Genomic DNA, 16,520 nt, shown 5'->3' on the forward strand with positions numbered 1-16,520 from the left:
TGGAAGCTGCATTTAACTCTACCTGCATACATTTGGACCCAGTGTATCTTATAAGGATAGTCTAGGGATGCAGACTGCAGACCAGTGGCATTCTATGTGTATAACTAAAAGTAAGGAGAAGAAAATGGACTGTGAGGGATGGAAGAATCCATCAGAGCTTCTTCAGACAAAACTGAGAAGAAATTTAAAAAGCACCTAAATTGATATTTATTTAAATCTGAAGCAATTTGGTCTGAATTACTCAGTTCGATAGCTTATTTACATTGCTCAATGAAACTAGTAAATTTTTCCATTTCCCTCAGTTCATTTCTATATATAAGATTAAATTATGCCCTATCAATCTTTATTCTAAAATATGCAATGATATAACAAAAATTATTTTAAATTGCTTGAACATATTACAAATTGAAGAATACTCTACATTTAATTTGAAAATGCCCTCATCACCACCCATGCCCTTTTACTATGATTTTAGCTTACTTTCCTATAACAATGCATAGGTGCCATTTATTAACATTTTATATTGAATATGATTTATAACATTCTATTTTATTAAGGACATGTCAAAAACATCAGATTTTAATGCATTGGCTATCTTCCACCGTGGCACATAATTTATGTTTTATTCCACTAGTCATAAATTTGGCTATAAATTTGTGTCATGAAACTATTTTCAATAAATACACTGAAATTAATTTGTATTGACCTCAGTATTTAACAGGGATTCTGAAATAGAACTATAGATCAATAACTAATAAAATTCAAAATAACTGTTTTGACAGGTTTTTCCTTATTGGTAGATCCCATCAAACCAAATATTTATTGGATACTGGAGGTGTTATCTTTTTTGTGTCTCTAGTATTGTCTTAATTTCTAGATGGTTATAAAAACAGCAGGAACCATAACCTCCTTCCAGAGATACTTAAGAGACTGAAGCCTCCTGGGAAATAGACCTTCTTCAAAGATGCCCTGGACAATTAGACAATGTTGAGGACAGGGATGGAGTAATTTTTCAAAGGGAAAAAAAAAAAGGTTAGCTTTCTTTATGGAACTGTATGGAGATTGTATACTTGATTGATAACTTTAAATGGTATTTCTTTTCTCATTTGATAGTAATGATTTTGAAAATGAAATCATCTCTTTATATCTTTGTCTCTTATCACCCCTCTCTAGCTGGAAGTCCAGTGTCTTGTGAAAAAAAAACTGTCAGGAATGACTGAGATGTGACCTGAGGACCTCCACATTTGCTGCCCATGCTGGACTTTGAACACTCTAAATTAGACCTGCTGAATAGTTGCTGAGTTGCCAAAAGGACAGAATAATGCTGAGAACTGGGCTTTTCCTACACTAAGGAAAACACACCCCTCCCCAGTAAGGAATGAGATTCATGCCGTAACCCAATCACATGTATAAAACAATTTTACCCTCCAATCCAAATTCTTGGTAAACAATTTGTGAAAGCCTGCATTAACTTCCCTCTTTTTCCCCATAAAAACCCCTACACATTTTCCTCTGGTGGAACACTATTCTGGGTTCCTCTCGAATCTGAGATCCCCAAATCACAATTCTAAGACCCCCCAAAAAACTGTTTTTTTCCTTATATTTCGTGGTCCTTTCCATTGACAGTCTTAGAATCGATCTAAATCAATTTTCTGTTTTATAAACAAGTATATAGAACTTCAGGAAGATTAAATTACTTAATTGAAAAATGCATGAGTTAATGAAGAACACATCTATGTATTAAGTTAACAGTATTTATTATACCAGATCCTCGAGCAAGTGTGGCGAGGCGATAGTGTGGTAAACAAAGCAGACACATCCTCTGTCCTCGTGGAATTTCAAGGTCTAGTGAGGAAAAGGGACGCCACCAACGAAATACCTTGTAATACGGTTACAAGTATTATTAGTACTATGGAAAAAAATAAACTCCAGTTCATTTTTTGTAGAACTACAAGATGTGAGTAGGTGACCTCATCAAGCTCAAGGAAACAGGCAAAGCTTCTGTGAGAAAACGGCTCTTTACCTCAGATAAGGAGGAAGAGATGTTCAGCTATCGTTCATTTCACGGTAAACTTTTTTCTGTCACGTTTTAACATTTCTCAATTTAGGATATAACTTACTATCAGTGGAGCATCCTTAACTGACAGCCTCTCTTCTTTCTCTGTCTCTGTCTGTCTGTGACCCTCTCCCCTTCTCTCGCCTTCCCACCCGCGCGCGCGCGCGCTCTCGCGCTCTCTCCAGCGCAGGCGCGCTCTCTCGCGAGATTGCGATATTGTTCTCGCGCTCTCCCAGTCTCGCGCTCTCCCGTTCTCAAGCGATCTCGCGTTCTTGCCACATTCGCTGAGATCTTCCTCAGTTCTTCCTTACTTGACAGCAGCACTTAAGGTACTATTATAAAGCCAGAGTAAAATATCACTATGTATCTATCAAAATGGTTTTTAATAGTCTCAAATGCTGGCAAGGTTACAGAGAAACGTGATCACTCTTATGTTGCTGGTGGGAATGCAGTATAAAATGTTAAGCCACTCTAGGTAAGATTTAACCAGTTTCTTATAAAATTGAATATGCACTAACCCTATGGCCCAGAAACTGCACTTTTGGGCATTTGATCCAGAGAAGGTGAACGTTCCTAACAACTTTATAGGTAGCCAAAAACTGGAAACAGCCGGAATGTCCTTCAACCTGTGAATGATTAAACTATGATACACCTGTACTATGAAACACTACCTGTTAAAAAAAATGAAGCAAACTGTTGAAATGTATATACATATTGAGGACATCTAGCAGTCAGACTCTCAGTTTCTGATGACATGCTCTGATATGAGAAGCCAAAGATCCTTGGTTAAATGGGTAATTCTAGAACTGATGAAATAAATATGTAAGATGAGCCTGGAACATCTTGTATTGCCAGCAAGTGAGGAAGTTAAGTAATTGTTGTTAGGAAGGGAACAAACAAACCCAAAGATGGGGGTATGTGAAAGGGACACAAGAGCCAAATAAATGAGCTCCCAAAGCTGGAACAATAAGCAAGAAGATTAATAGTATTGGAATATAATCTAAAGTATAGAATAAGAACCCATGAATTTATACTGATTAAGTAAATGATCAAATAAATAAATAAATGTGGGAGAAGAGATAAATCTCCTGGAGAAGAATTCTGTGTAATTTATGTAAGCACTTCACCCTCAAGGAGGTGGCACATAACTCCCACTTGTGAAGAATGGACTATTCATAGTGACTGCCTTCCTAAGAGTACCATTTTGGAAAGGAGAGAAGGAAAAAAAAAAAACTTTTCAGTGGAGAAACCTGACAAATACTACCTCAGATGATCAAGGTTAATACCAGTGGTGATAAGTCATATTGACAGCATACACCCCTGATAAAAGAAATGAAAATGACACTTTATCTTTGTGGTCTTCTCCCCCAAACCCATAACCCCTGTCTGATCATGTGAAAAAAAATCAGACAAATCCAGTTGAGGGACGTTCTTCAGAATACCTTAACAATACTCCTCAAAACTGCGGGATTATCAAAACCAAAAAATTCTGAAAAATTGTCACAGCCAAAGGGAAACTAAGAATATCTGACAACAAAATGTAACGTGGTATTCTGAGTGGGACCCTGAAACAGAAAAGATGACCTTTAGGTAAGTACTAAAAAATATAAATAAAGCATCTACTTTAATGATAATGTATCAATCTTTTCCATTAATTGTAACAACTGTCCTGTATTAATATAAGATGTTAATGTTGGGAGACTGGATGTGGGGCATGTCAGACCTCTCTGAACCATCCTCATAATTCTTCTTTAAATCTAAAGGTGTCCTAAAATTTTAAAAATATATTACCAAAATTTTTTTTAATTAAAAGCTTACATACATTCCATTTATATAATACCCTTGAAATGAGAATATTGTAGAGGTGGAGAACAATTAATGGTTGCCAGGACTTATAAAGGGAGGGAGAAAGGAGATAGCTGTGGCTATAAAAAGATGTAACAGGGGACGACTGTGATGGAATTGTTCTGTATGTTGGCTATGGTAGTAGTGACATGATTCTACACATGCTAAAATTGTATGAAAATATACACATAAATCAGTGCGTATAAAAGCAGTGAAAACTGAATGATGTTGGTGGAGTGTATAAATGTTAACATCCTGGTTGTGATACTGCACTGTAATTATGTAAAGTGTTAACTGGCAGGAACTAGGTGAAAGATTTACTGGAATATCTGTGCATTATTTCTTAGAATTGTATAGGAATCTACAATTATCAGTAAAGAGTTCAAATAAAATATTATTGTACCTTACAATCATGGCAATCGATTTAATGGTATACGATAGGTGAAGTAGGATAGGGACACAGGTTGTGAAGATCTTTCTAGAGAGAGAGAAGATAACACATGCAAAAATAAGAGATTATGTTGCATTTATTGAACAAACGTGAAACAGATCCCATGTGACTGGAGTTTCAGAGTCTAGGAAACAGTGATTCAATATGAGGTTGGTGGGAAATAGTGACAATCTTGTTGAGTCTTTTAGGGCACATCAAAACTTTGTTCTTAGCTTTAAGTGCCTTTGTAAGCCAAGAAAGTGGGAGAGTTTGTTTAGCATTAACTTTTCAGCCAATACAGCCAGGGATAAATTTATATTTTAGAAATGCTTTGATATTTAGAAATGCTTATTCTTGTAAGATTAATTATATGTGCTTTTTGGCCAGATTTTTCTATATTTGTACAACAGATCCATATCCTTATTGGATATTTGACCTTTGAGTTAATTACTCAACCCTCCTAAACCTCAGTTTTTCATGTTATATTTACACAGATTTGCCTACCTAGTGGTCACCAAACCCTCACGAGAATGTGACCAGGATTAAACAAAATAATCCACGTGCAGCACTTAGTATAGTGTTTGGCACCTATTAACCTTTACACAATAGCCATTAATTTCTGTTTCTCATAGACTTTTAAGAATTATACAACTAATATAGGTTAACTATATAAAATGTCAGAAAATAAAGATGAAATAAAATTTAATATACTTGTTATGGCACCCTGCATTTATAATCACCCTTAAATGTCCATGCACTAGTTAAATTCAGTTATAATAAAAAAGGAGGACCATGGGGAACAACGAGGAATCTGCCGTATCAGTCTTCTTCATTAATTGTAAGGGCCCAGAACAACACTTTTAATCACTGTATCTCCAAAACAGAGAGGAGCACAAGAAATTTGCTAAATGGATGGGTAAATTAGAGATGATATATAATAGCCTTCATTTCCCCTGCAAAGTGAGGTAAGGTTTTCAACACAGAGAGGGGTGAGAACGTGAAGGAGAGAGGATTTGAGTGGTAAATCTTTGAAATAACAGCTACAGAAATGTAAAATACATAAAGAGGATTAATGCTAAAAAAGTGCTGAAGTTCCAGCTGAATTTGAAGAGCATACGTGTTGACTATCACAAATTAAATAGTTTTCCTTAATATGCTCTCCCATTGTAGCCTAGGACTAAAATCAAAGGAATGTGTAGCCCAGTTGAGCCAGTATTAAGAGCAGGCAGAGCAAGAATAGTGAGAGTAGAAGAAATATTAAAGGGTGTATTCCACATAAAAAGAGGATGTTATTGAAGTGGAGTAGACTGTAGATGCTTGAAAGAAATGATAGAAACACAGATAGTGTTGGTGTATACACAGAGTCATTATAACAGGACTAAGTGAAAGAACAGAATATTAGAATGATGAAAATGGTATATACAAATTGTTCTGTACTTCATCTTTCAACAGGACATTTATAAGGTTCACGTAAGGTGTTGAATGCATTGTCTGCACTTTATTATCTTCATATATTGTCAATTATTTGCTTTTATTCTCACATACTGTTAAATAAATTATTTATATCTAGGCCAAATTATAAATTAGAAACAACTGGTATGAGCACAATAATTATTTATATTACATTTTTAATATTTATTCAATCAAAATTTTGAGTATGTTTCATAATGTATAAATGTATTTGTATAGTACTATTTTATCAAATATATAAATAATTAAACATAAAAATATTGAGAGTACATATCACGATATGTTTAACAATTGGTTGCACAATCAGAACAGATTTGATATTAGTATCCAAGAGGATGAAAGAGCAAGTGTCAGTAGGTTTAATTAGTGTAAAAAATTGAACAGAAACCTCAGTTAAATAGAGTTGAGCTACCAGAAGGGGGAGCTTCCACACCCTGAGATGAAAGCAGAGCCCAACAGGAGAAATAGACTCTTCTTTCCTGGCAAGTGCTCAGTCATTGAGAAGCCGTGGACTTTTTGCTTATTAACTTCTTTCAACTTTCTTTTCCTCTCTATAAAAATTTTCTCTTTCTCTTGTTGTAGGGGGACTTGCATGTAGCTCACCATGGTTACATATTCCTAATTGCAGTTCTTTGCTGATCCCAAATAAACCCGTCTTTGCTGAGTAATATCTGGTAGATTTTTGTTTCAGGACAACATTAGATATTAACAAGAAAGTAAATATTAGAGAAGAATTAAGTTGGAGATATGGAATAGTTATTGGAAATTAACTCTGATTTTAGATTTAACCTGATATATTTATTCAGGAAAAAATTATACTTTCTTTAATGACCACAGAACACCTTTCAAAAGAAATATAAAAAGAAAAAAAGATTAAATTACATTTAAAAAGAGGGCCAGCCTGGGCAATATAAACAAATAAACAATAAAGAAACAATAAATACATAAACACACATGCCCCTAAAGAAATCATTTACCCTCTCTGAGTCTTAATTTCCTCATCTGGAAATGAAAATTATTGGCTTCTATTTCTAGTCAGAATTTTGTCCCAAAAACTCTTTAAGACAGCATAAGAAATAAGTATGATAAAATGATTTTTTCTTAATTTAAGAAAAATCTTAATGAAGGGAAAAAAGAAGTCAATTAGATGATGCCAGGAGAAACAATCCTGCCTATGAATAGGATTATTAATATATATATTTTTTTTACTGTGAAATTATTTTGTAAGTCATTGTACAAATGCAAAGAGTTGTTTTTGTTATCAAATATGTGAAAGAAGAAAGCTCATAGGCTATAGTATGTAGAGAGTTGATGTTTCTAACATCAGCCCTGAAGTATCACAGTATGACTTAAGCTTCTATTAATGCAAGAAGTAAGCAAAGGTTTTAGGAAGATGCCTTTAGTCCTTTTTACTCTCACACACAAAAATGACACAATTCTTTAAAACAAAATAAATGTTACTGATGTAGCAGATCATCTCTAGAGGAAAAGGATATAAAGAGCAACAAAGCTGTAGTGCCAATAGGAGAAAGACTTAGATGGAATGGCCCGATAAGCCACAAGTTTGAACCAAAGGAAATTTGTTGGAAATGATTGAGTCAGTCTTTTTATCTTTTACACAGCTGGTCAAAGGAATAAACCACTTCTAAAAATATAATCACTGGCTATTTTTATAGAACTCATATAAAAAGAGAAAGACTTCAAGTGGCTAAGATCCTTTTCAGACTTTCAATCACATATATATGACACTGCTTTCTTACTGATTTACTTCATTTTTTCGAGATTGGATTTTCTGTCTATATGGATTTTTTTTCATAGTGTATATATAAAGCATAGTGTAGCACACATATACAATTAAATTATATGCATTTCTTGGTATTTTGGAAGTGGTATCCTATAGCCAAAAATGTGTGTGTATGTGTGTATATGTGTGTGTGTGTGTGTAATTATCATTACTAGCATTTTTGGTACTATTTATTCATATAGTTGAACAGCAAAAAAGGAAATATCTTAAGACACAGTGTCTATAAAGATGTGACAGTTTAAAAATTTTAAAAATTTAATATTTAAAAATAACATTTAATGAAATGTTATTTGCATTCTTTTTTTACCCTTTTTTGAGTTGTAATAATTTTGTCCAGCTAAATACTGTAATAGTTTTATAATCCTTTATTTACCATTACTTTATAATTATATTTTATATGACTTTACCATCCACTTACTATTATTTAAAAGGACATTATCAATGAGCACCACTAAAGCAAATTTCTATGGTGCACATACCTATTTGTCTTTTTGTGAACTTGTAGTCATAATCTAATTGTGAGCATTATTTGAATGCACTAAACTCTGGAAATGTTCTCTGATATTTTGTCATATTTTTTTTTCTTTCTCCTGATTGTACATTGAATAATAGAACTACCAATTCTGAACATTTTTCCCAGAGTAGCTATTCAAATGTAGCCAGCAGATGTCTCTCTTAGACTCATCCAATCAATACAATGTGTTCCTTTCTCCTCCTTGAGTTGGAACTCATCATACAATTCAACTTTGTTTGGGACATTAGGATATAATGTTACTCATCTTGTACTTGTTCCTTGAGGTACTGTCAGTATAATTTAAACAGACTGCTAAATGTTGAGATGACCTAATTTACAAAACAAGGAGGAAAAAACAGTTCTTTTTTCTTTAGAGAAGTAACTCTGCCTGGTTCAACAATTAAACTATTAGACATAGTGAGGCTAAATGGTTAAAAATAATATCAACTAAAGCAAAAACGATATAATTCACATCTGTGAAGAAAAGGAATAGGTTTATTGAGGAAATAGATGACATATATACAGCATTGTGCAATATTTGTGTACATACAGATCTGGTGTGCTCTGTATTTGTTAAATTCTGATTTATCAAATAATGAAGAAAAACATAAGAATTGAAATTATATCTGTAATCAGTTGTATGTATGCGTAATATGGTGGTTAGAATTTAAAGGCATGTTCACCTTTGTTTTTGTTTGTATGTAGTGTTTAGGTCTTTAATCCATTTTGACTTTATTTTTGTATATGGTGTTAGAGAATGTTCTAACTACATTGATTTACATGTAGCTGTCCAGTTTTCCCAGAACCACTTATTGAAGAGACAGTCTTTCCTCCATTGTATACTCTTAAAGCCATGTTCAATTCTTGATGTTCAGTTTCTTCCCTCTATAGATGTTTCTACTACTGTATGTTAGCAAAGTAATTTAGTCCATATGCTTCTTTTGCACTTATACTGTGTCATGAATTGTAATCAAACTTAACAAATGATAATTCATATTTATAAAATTATTGAAAGTTATGAGTCAGTTTTTAAAGTTTCATTACTTTCTGTATGTCATTTTTCTTTAAGATTTATCCTTTTTGTTTTGTTTTGTTTTTATTACTGGTTGTAAATTCTACAAATAGCTATTGAAAAACCTGACACACAAGTATGCATCCACATTTCCAGAAGTGGAAAATAGCAGTTTTTTATACAAATACTAAGTTTTCTTAAAATTGGCACTGCTCTTTAGATCTGAGTTGGATGATTCTATTTGTTGGTTTTAGTAGTCATTTTTAATCATTTTCACAAACAGAGCTCATTGTCTCCTGCCACCCTTGTGTTTTTCATTAAAATTTTATGTTTTATAGCTGAAATTATTTCATCCATCTCTTCCATTTTTTAATCAAAGTATTTATAAATATACTTTGACTTTTTAAGTCAGATAGGTAATATATACTTATGGGAAATGTTAAATAACATTGGCTTATTTATTAGTTGGCTTCCTCCCATTGCTATCTGCCATTTCCCCAATTTCACTACCCATAGACAGGTTTTGATAATAATTTTTGCTTTATAAAGGTATTGAATGCATGTTAAACATATTTAACTTCCTTTTGAATACAAATGATAGAATACCACATTGTAGGAAAATGAAAACTAACAATCACACAAAGACCTGGTTAAAGCCGCATCTTCATTTACTCTGTGCATACATCTGAGCATCTGGAACATGGCTAGGGGGAAACATACAATCATACTCATTGGTCTCACTTTACCAAACTCAACTAAGCCTTTAATTGTACTTGGCAAACATACACTTTTTCTTTAATCCAGTCACTTTCTCAATCCCCAAGGTGACTATTTCATATTTCCTCCCGCTTCATAAATTTCCAAAATATCCTACTTCACTCTCAGCTGATGACTTTGTTCCTACTTCACTGAGAAAACAGAAATAATGAGAAGAGAATTTTCCACCTTTAATAGCCACACCTACACCTGTCTCAGGTACTCTGCCTTCTTCCCTGTTATTCCAGATGAGCTTCTTGCATTCCTAGCAAATATTTATTACTCATTTGTGTAGTAGATAATATCCTCTCTTGTCTACATGGGGTAGATTCTGGTAAATCTTCTCTTTTTCTGCTATGTCACTAATTGTTACCTCCCTATTTAATTATTTTCATGATGTTATTTCTGTTATTTAAAACACAATTCTATAAACAAACCTCTCTTGATCCAGTTTCCTCTTTAACTGTTGTGTCTTTTGTCCCTTCATTTATAACAAAGTTATTTGTCATCAAGTTTACCCTCCTCTACTGTCTTGAATCTAATTATATATGGTAAATATAATTATATTTATTATTATATATTATAAACTAATATAACTTATAATTATAATCAGTGGACATTGGAAAAATAAGACATTTCTAATAAGTTGATTTACATATTATTCATATTATTTAGATATTTTATATTCTTAATTATTATTTTGGGTTTGCTTGATATTTCTTCAGTAAAGAAAGAGGTAAAATAATGCCTGTTACTATTCTTGTTACTATTCCTATGTAACTTCTTTTAAAATGTTGGCTGTTTTTATTTTCCCTGATTATAAAATCTATAAAGTCATATTATAGAGAACTGGGAAATAGAGAAAACTAAAATTATGACAATATTATCTATGATTCTAGAAACATATTAGTGTTAAACAGATACTTTCTCTCACATACATTCATGTGTGCATGCACACACACAAATACAAATTTGAAATCATAGTGAAAATTCAACCTTGTTTCAACCTCTTATTCAGTTACGTGCTAGCAATCACCTCTATAATTTCTTTAATCACAGTGTTAATACATGAATAGCATTCTTCTATATGAGAATAATGTTGCTGATAATTTAGGTTTTCTACTTGTAAATTGAATAAGCATGACTCATGGAATATATATATTTTGGTTAGTTTCCTGTCTCTGAATAAATTTTGAGCAAGATTTTGGTTCTTCTTAGAACTATCAGTAATAAAAATACCCACAGTAATGTATTCTTGTAAAATACTATACTCCTTTGATCACTGTTACAAACAAAACTCTGAAATTGTTTAAATGTTAACTGAGTGGCTTCTCAGGAAATAGTGGAAACATTTTTTTCTTCTATCTTTTCCAACTTAAGCTTCTACATCTCATTTTTCATTCATTGTGGTTTCTGACCAGTTCATGGGGCACCTTCCTGCTGTTTCATATGCTTAGGTGAATGCACTCTTTTCTGGAAGTCACTTAGTCCCGCCTCAGACACTAGGAATCCTGCATTTCAGTTCCACTTTCACCTTTGCTGTAGGCTATTTGCTCCTCTTGATGGTTTATAGGACAAAATTAGAAAGATGATAACCTCCCCCCAAATTTTTTTCCTTCTGGCTCATGCATAACTTTGAGGTTCTTTATATGGACAAACTCTGAGAGTGGACACTGATCCCACAGCATTAGTGACTGTTCCAGAGTATCTGGCCAGAGTGTTGTCTTTTGCACAAAAGTGCAAGAAGTGCACAAAAACACAAATCACACTGTCGCCTCCAAATATTTTTTCTCTTTTTTTTTTAATTGAAGTGTGGTTGATTTATGTTTTGTTAATTTCTGATGTACAGCATAGTGATTCAGTTATACATATACTCTTTTTCATATTCTTTTTCATTATAGATTATTACAAGCTATTAAAATAGTTCCCTATGCTATTCAGAAGACCTGGCTGTTTAATCTATTTTGTATATAGTAGTTTGTATCTGCTAATCCCAAACTCCTAATTTATCCCCCCGCTGCCCTGCCTTTCCCCTTTGATGACCGTAAGTTTGTCTTCTATGTCTGTGAGTCTGTTTCTGTTCTGTAAATAAGCTCATTTCTGTCATTATTTTTAGGTTCCACATATAAGTGATATCATATGATATTTGTCTTCCTCTGTGTGACTTACTTCACTTACTATGACGATCTCCAGGTCCATCAATGTTACTGTAAATGTCATTATTATACTCCATTTTCTCCACACCCTCTCCAGCATTTATTCTTTGTGGACTTTTTAATGATGGTCATTCTGACCAGTGTGTGGTGATGCCTCATTGTAGTTTTGATTTGGCATTTCTCTGTTAATTAGTGATATTGAGCATTTTCTCATGTGCCTATTGGCCATTTGTATGTCTTTACCGGAGAAATGTCTGTTTAGGTCTTCCACCCATTTTTTTGATTAGTTGCTTGTTTGTTGTTGTTGTTGTTGTTGTTGTTGTTGTTGTTGTTATTACTAAGTTGTATGAGTTTTTTGTATATTCTGGAAATTAAGCCCTTGTCAGGCTTATCATTTGCAAATATTTTCTCCCAGTCCATAGGTTGTGTTTTCATTTTGTTTATGATTTACTTTGCTGTGCAAAAGCTCGTAAGTTTAATTACATCCCATTTGTTTATTTTTGCTTTTATTTCTGTTGGCTGGGTAGACTGCCCTAGGAGAACATTGCTAAGATTTATGTCAGAGGACATTTTGCCTATGTTCTCTTCTAGGAGGCTTATGGTATCCTGTCTCATGTAAGTATTTAAGGGGTTTTGAGTTTATTTTTGTGTATGGTGTGAGAAAGTGTTCTAACTTCACTGATTTACTTGCAACTGTCCAGCTTTCCCAACACCATATACCAAAGAGACTATATATTTTTGCCTCCTTTGTTGAAGATCAATTGACCATAGGTGTGTGGGTTTATTCCTGGGCTCTCTATTCTGTACCATTGATCTGTATGTCTCTTTTTGTGCCAGTACCAAGCTGTTTTAATTACTGTGGCTTTGCAATATTGTCTGAAGTCTGGTAGGTTTATGCCTGCAGCTTGGTTCTTTTTCTTCAGTATTTCTTTGACAATTCTGGGTCTTCTGTGATTCCATAGAAATTTTAGGATTATTTGCTCTAGTTCTGTGAAAAATGTCATGGGTAATTTGATAGAGACTGTATTAAATCTGTAGATTGCTTTGGGTAGCATGGCTGTTTTAACAATATTAATTCTTCTAATCCAAGAGCATGGGACATCTTTTCATTTCTTTAAATCATCTTTGATTTCCTAATGTTTTATAGTTCTCAGTGTATAAGTCTTTCACCTCCTTGGTCAGGTTTATTCCTAAGTCATCAAAACAAAGGACGGAAATCACATGATCATCTCAATAGATACAGAAAAATCATTTGATAAAATTCAACATCCATTTATGATAAGATCTCTTACCAAAGTGGATATAGAGGGAATATATCTCAACATAATAAAAGCTATTTATGACAAACCCACAGCCAACATAATAATCAATGGTGAAAGTTGAAAGCCTTCCCGCTAAAATCTGGAACTAGACAAGGATGTCCATTCTCACCAGTTCTATTCAACATTGTATTGGAAGTTGTAGCCATAGCAATCAGACAAAAATAAATAAATAAATAAAATGGATCTAAATTGCAAGGGAAAAAGTAAAATTGTCACTATATGTATATGGCATGATACTATGTATAGAAAATCCTAATGACTCCACACAAAAACTACTAGAGCTGATAAACAGATTCAGCAAGGTAGCAGGTTACAAGGTTAACATACAGAGATCTGTTGCATTTCTTTACACTAATAATGAAATACCAGAAAAAGAAAGTAAAAAACAATCCCTTCTAAAGTTGCATCAAAAAAAGATAAAATACTTAGAAGTCTAATTTTGAGGAAGCACTGCTCTTTTGACTTAAGATTAGAGAAAGTCACAACCCACCCCCTCTAGTCGGTGGGCTGGAATTTCAGAATACCCGTGTGTCTCTCTCAAAAAAACAAAAACCCAAAAACATTCTTCTCATGAATTGAATCTTATCTCATCTATGTTTCCAATCTTTCTGATTATTATGGTAACAGAGATTGTGGGCATAGTGGTGAGTAGAAAAAAAAAAAATGATAAGACATGAAAGGAATTTTAGCCAGGTAGGTAATATTTAATTATTTAGTGAAAACACAGACATTAAATGTGATAAAATGTTAGAGTAGTTATTACTAGAGGATGGAATATATGTGTTCATAATTTAGTCTTTGTTCCTGAGTGCATTTAAAAATTTTCTCAGTAGGATAGACATAAAAGGTTGTTAGTTCAGGTCAGCATTTCTCTTGCCAACTTACGTTATTTAAAATGATTTAATAAAAACTGTTTACCCCAACCCTAAGCTCACTATCTTAGTAACATAAAATAGAGTATATAACAGTATCTTGTTATTAAAAATTTATATATATTTTTAATTTTTTTTCTTTTTTACTTGTCTTCTCAAAGCTTCAACTGAAAGAAGAGAAAACAACGTGATCCCTACACCATTTACTCCTACAATATTCTAAGGCACTGAAGATGCCATGTAACTTTTTGATAGTGTCATTTTTATCAATTTAATTCATAAGACTGAAATTAAGTCAACACCTTTCTAAAATACTTGCAAGTTTTTCACCATGCCTTGGGATAAATTGTCCTATTTGTTGTTATGTTATGCCACGACTATCTAGTATTTCTTTTACTTAATCAAAATTATAATTGAGCACCTACACTGTAACTAATGCTATCTTATGTACAAGAATATAGCAGTAAAGACAATATAAATTAAATTAATTACAGTTAGAAATCATAGTCTAACAGGTGATAATGACGTGCTCCTTGGAGTGGATAGTCAGATCCAGAGATTTTGACATTAACGTTAGGACTTAGCTGCAAGAATTGTATTTCAAGGCACTATTTCAATTCCTGAGAGAAATGACACTTGACAGAACCATATTTCTGGATAAAATAATGCACTTAAATAGGAAGATAAGAATCCAGATATCAGGAACATTCAGAGGCTATGTTATAGATATAATGTGTGAGTGTGCATGTGTGTGTTTGTGTGCATGTGTGTGGTGGGTAGGAGATTGGTTCCAAGGGCTGGAATGCAAGGACCCATAAAGCAGAACCAACACATTTATTGATTCAGTTCTGGGAAGATGACCCATTGTCCTGTTTCAATGATGCAAAATTATTTCTTAATCTGGCTCTGTCAAGCACACACAAGATAAAGCTAGTCCAAGTCCTGACTGATTTTATTAGCAGTGGTACAGTGAGTCATTTTTAGATTCAGAGACTGTATTACTCACAATAGAGAAAAAAAAAATTAGCAAGATATACCAGTTTCCCATGGTCTTTGTCTCAACATCAAAAACAATGACACTGAAATAAAAAGGGCCAAATGAATAGTGCGATACTGTGTTTCTGAGGGACTAATTTTGACTGAAGCTAAGTAGTTTTATGTATTGAAGCTTTATTCTAGTGCAGAGTTCCAGAAACCTCCTATCTCATCAGAACCCAGGAGGTGATGAGAAACTGTCTCAAGATAACCTCTCAGGGGAAATGGAGGGGAATGAGTGGGAGATTGCTCTGTAGAAGCGCTTTCTTTACATGCCTTCTATCCTCTTGTGTTCTGGGAGTGTCACCAGGCATCTGCCAAGACTCAGATTAGCTGTGGATATGTGCAAGTTTGCCAAGGTGCCATGGGGCATGACCAAAAATTTTGAAAGTCATTGAAAATGCTTAATGTGTTACATTTTCATTTTTGTCCTTATAGATATTTCTAACATGCTATATAAGAGAAATTAGTTCAACTGTCACTTACTATGTGTGCTGCATCAGTTTTAAACTTCTTTCAAGCAATCTAAAAGATACTATATAAAATAACACTATTCCTTGCACTCCACTTTATTAAATTTCATAGGTAATAGACTACCCTTACCCTCTGTTCAGAAAGATCTGTGTTACCCAATGTAACTGAATATCGAGCTCCACTTTGGGGATCATCTTTTCAGTTATCCCAACTGAGTAACAGATATCTCTTGCCCCCCATATTATTTGTGTTGCCATTACCATGCCTCAAACACAAATCCTAAAAATGACTAGTGAAATCCCCAAGTAGTTTTTCTCTGTATAATGTTTAGCTAGTCTGATTAGCTGATGTTTTACTTTTCCCTCTTTTTAAAGAATAAATAGCTTTGCAGTATTTAAAATGTAATCTGAAACCAGTTTATTCATCACAAATTTTTAGTGTTTGGTGGTCTAGTATTTATTGCTACACTTTTTAAAAGGCTTTAAACCTAAATAAAATTGAATCATGCAATTATGCACAATGCATATTGTAAGGAGAGTTAATGGACTCTATAATTTTGGTGCTAACAGGCTGTTTTCTCCTCATAAATTCTATTCTTAGATTCCATCCACACTACCAACCAAAATAAAAACAGAAAGTTAGAGGAAAGAAATAGAGCAATATAAACATTTTTTTAGTTTTTTAAAAATCAGACTATTGTCTACTGACCAATGGAAAACAATCATATAATTCAGGTATATTTGAAAAAACTTCTCATTTCCTGCAAACAAAGAG

Source organism: Camelus ferus, chromosome 2, assembly GCF_009834535.1.
Source record: "Camelus ferus isolate YT-003-E chromosome 2, BCGSAC_Cfer_1.0, whole genome shotgun sequence".
Lineage (NCBI taxonomy): Eukaryota > Metazoa > Chordata > Mammalia > Artiodactyla > Camelidae > Camelus > Camelus ferus.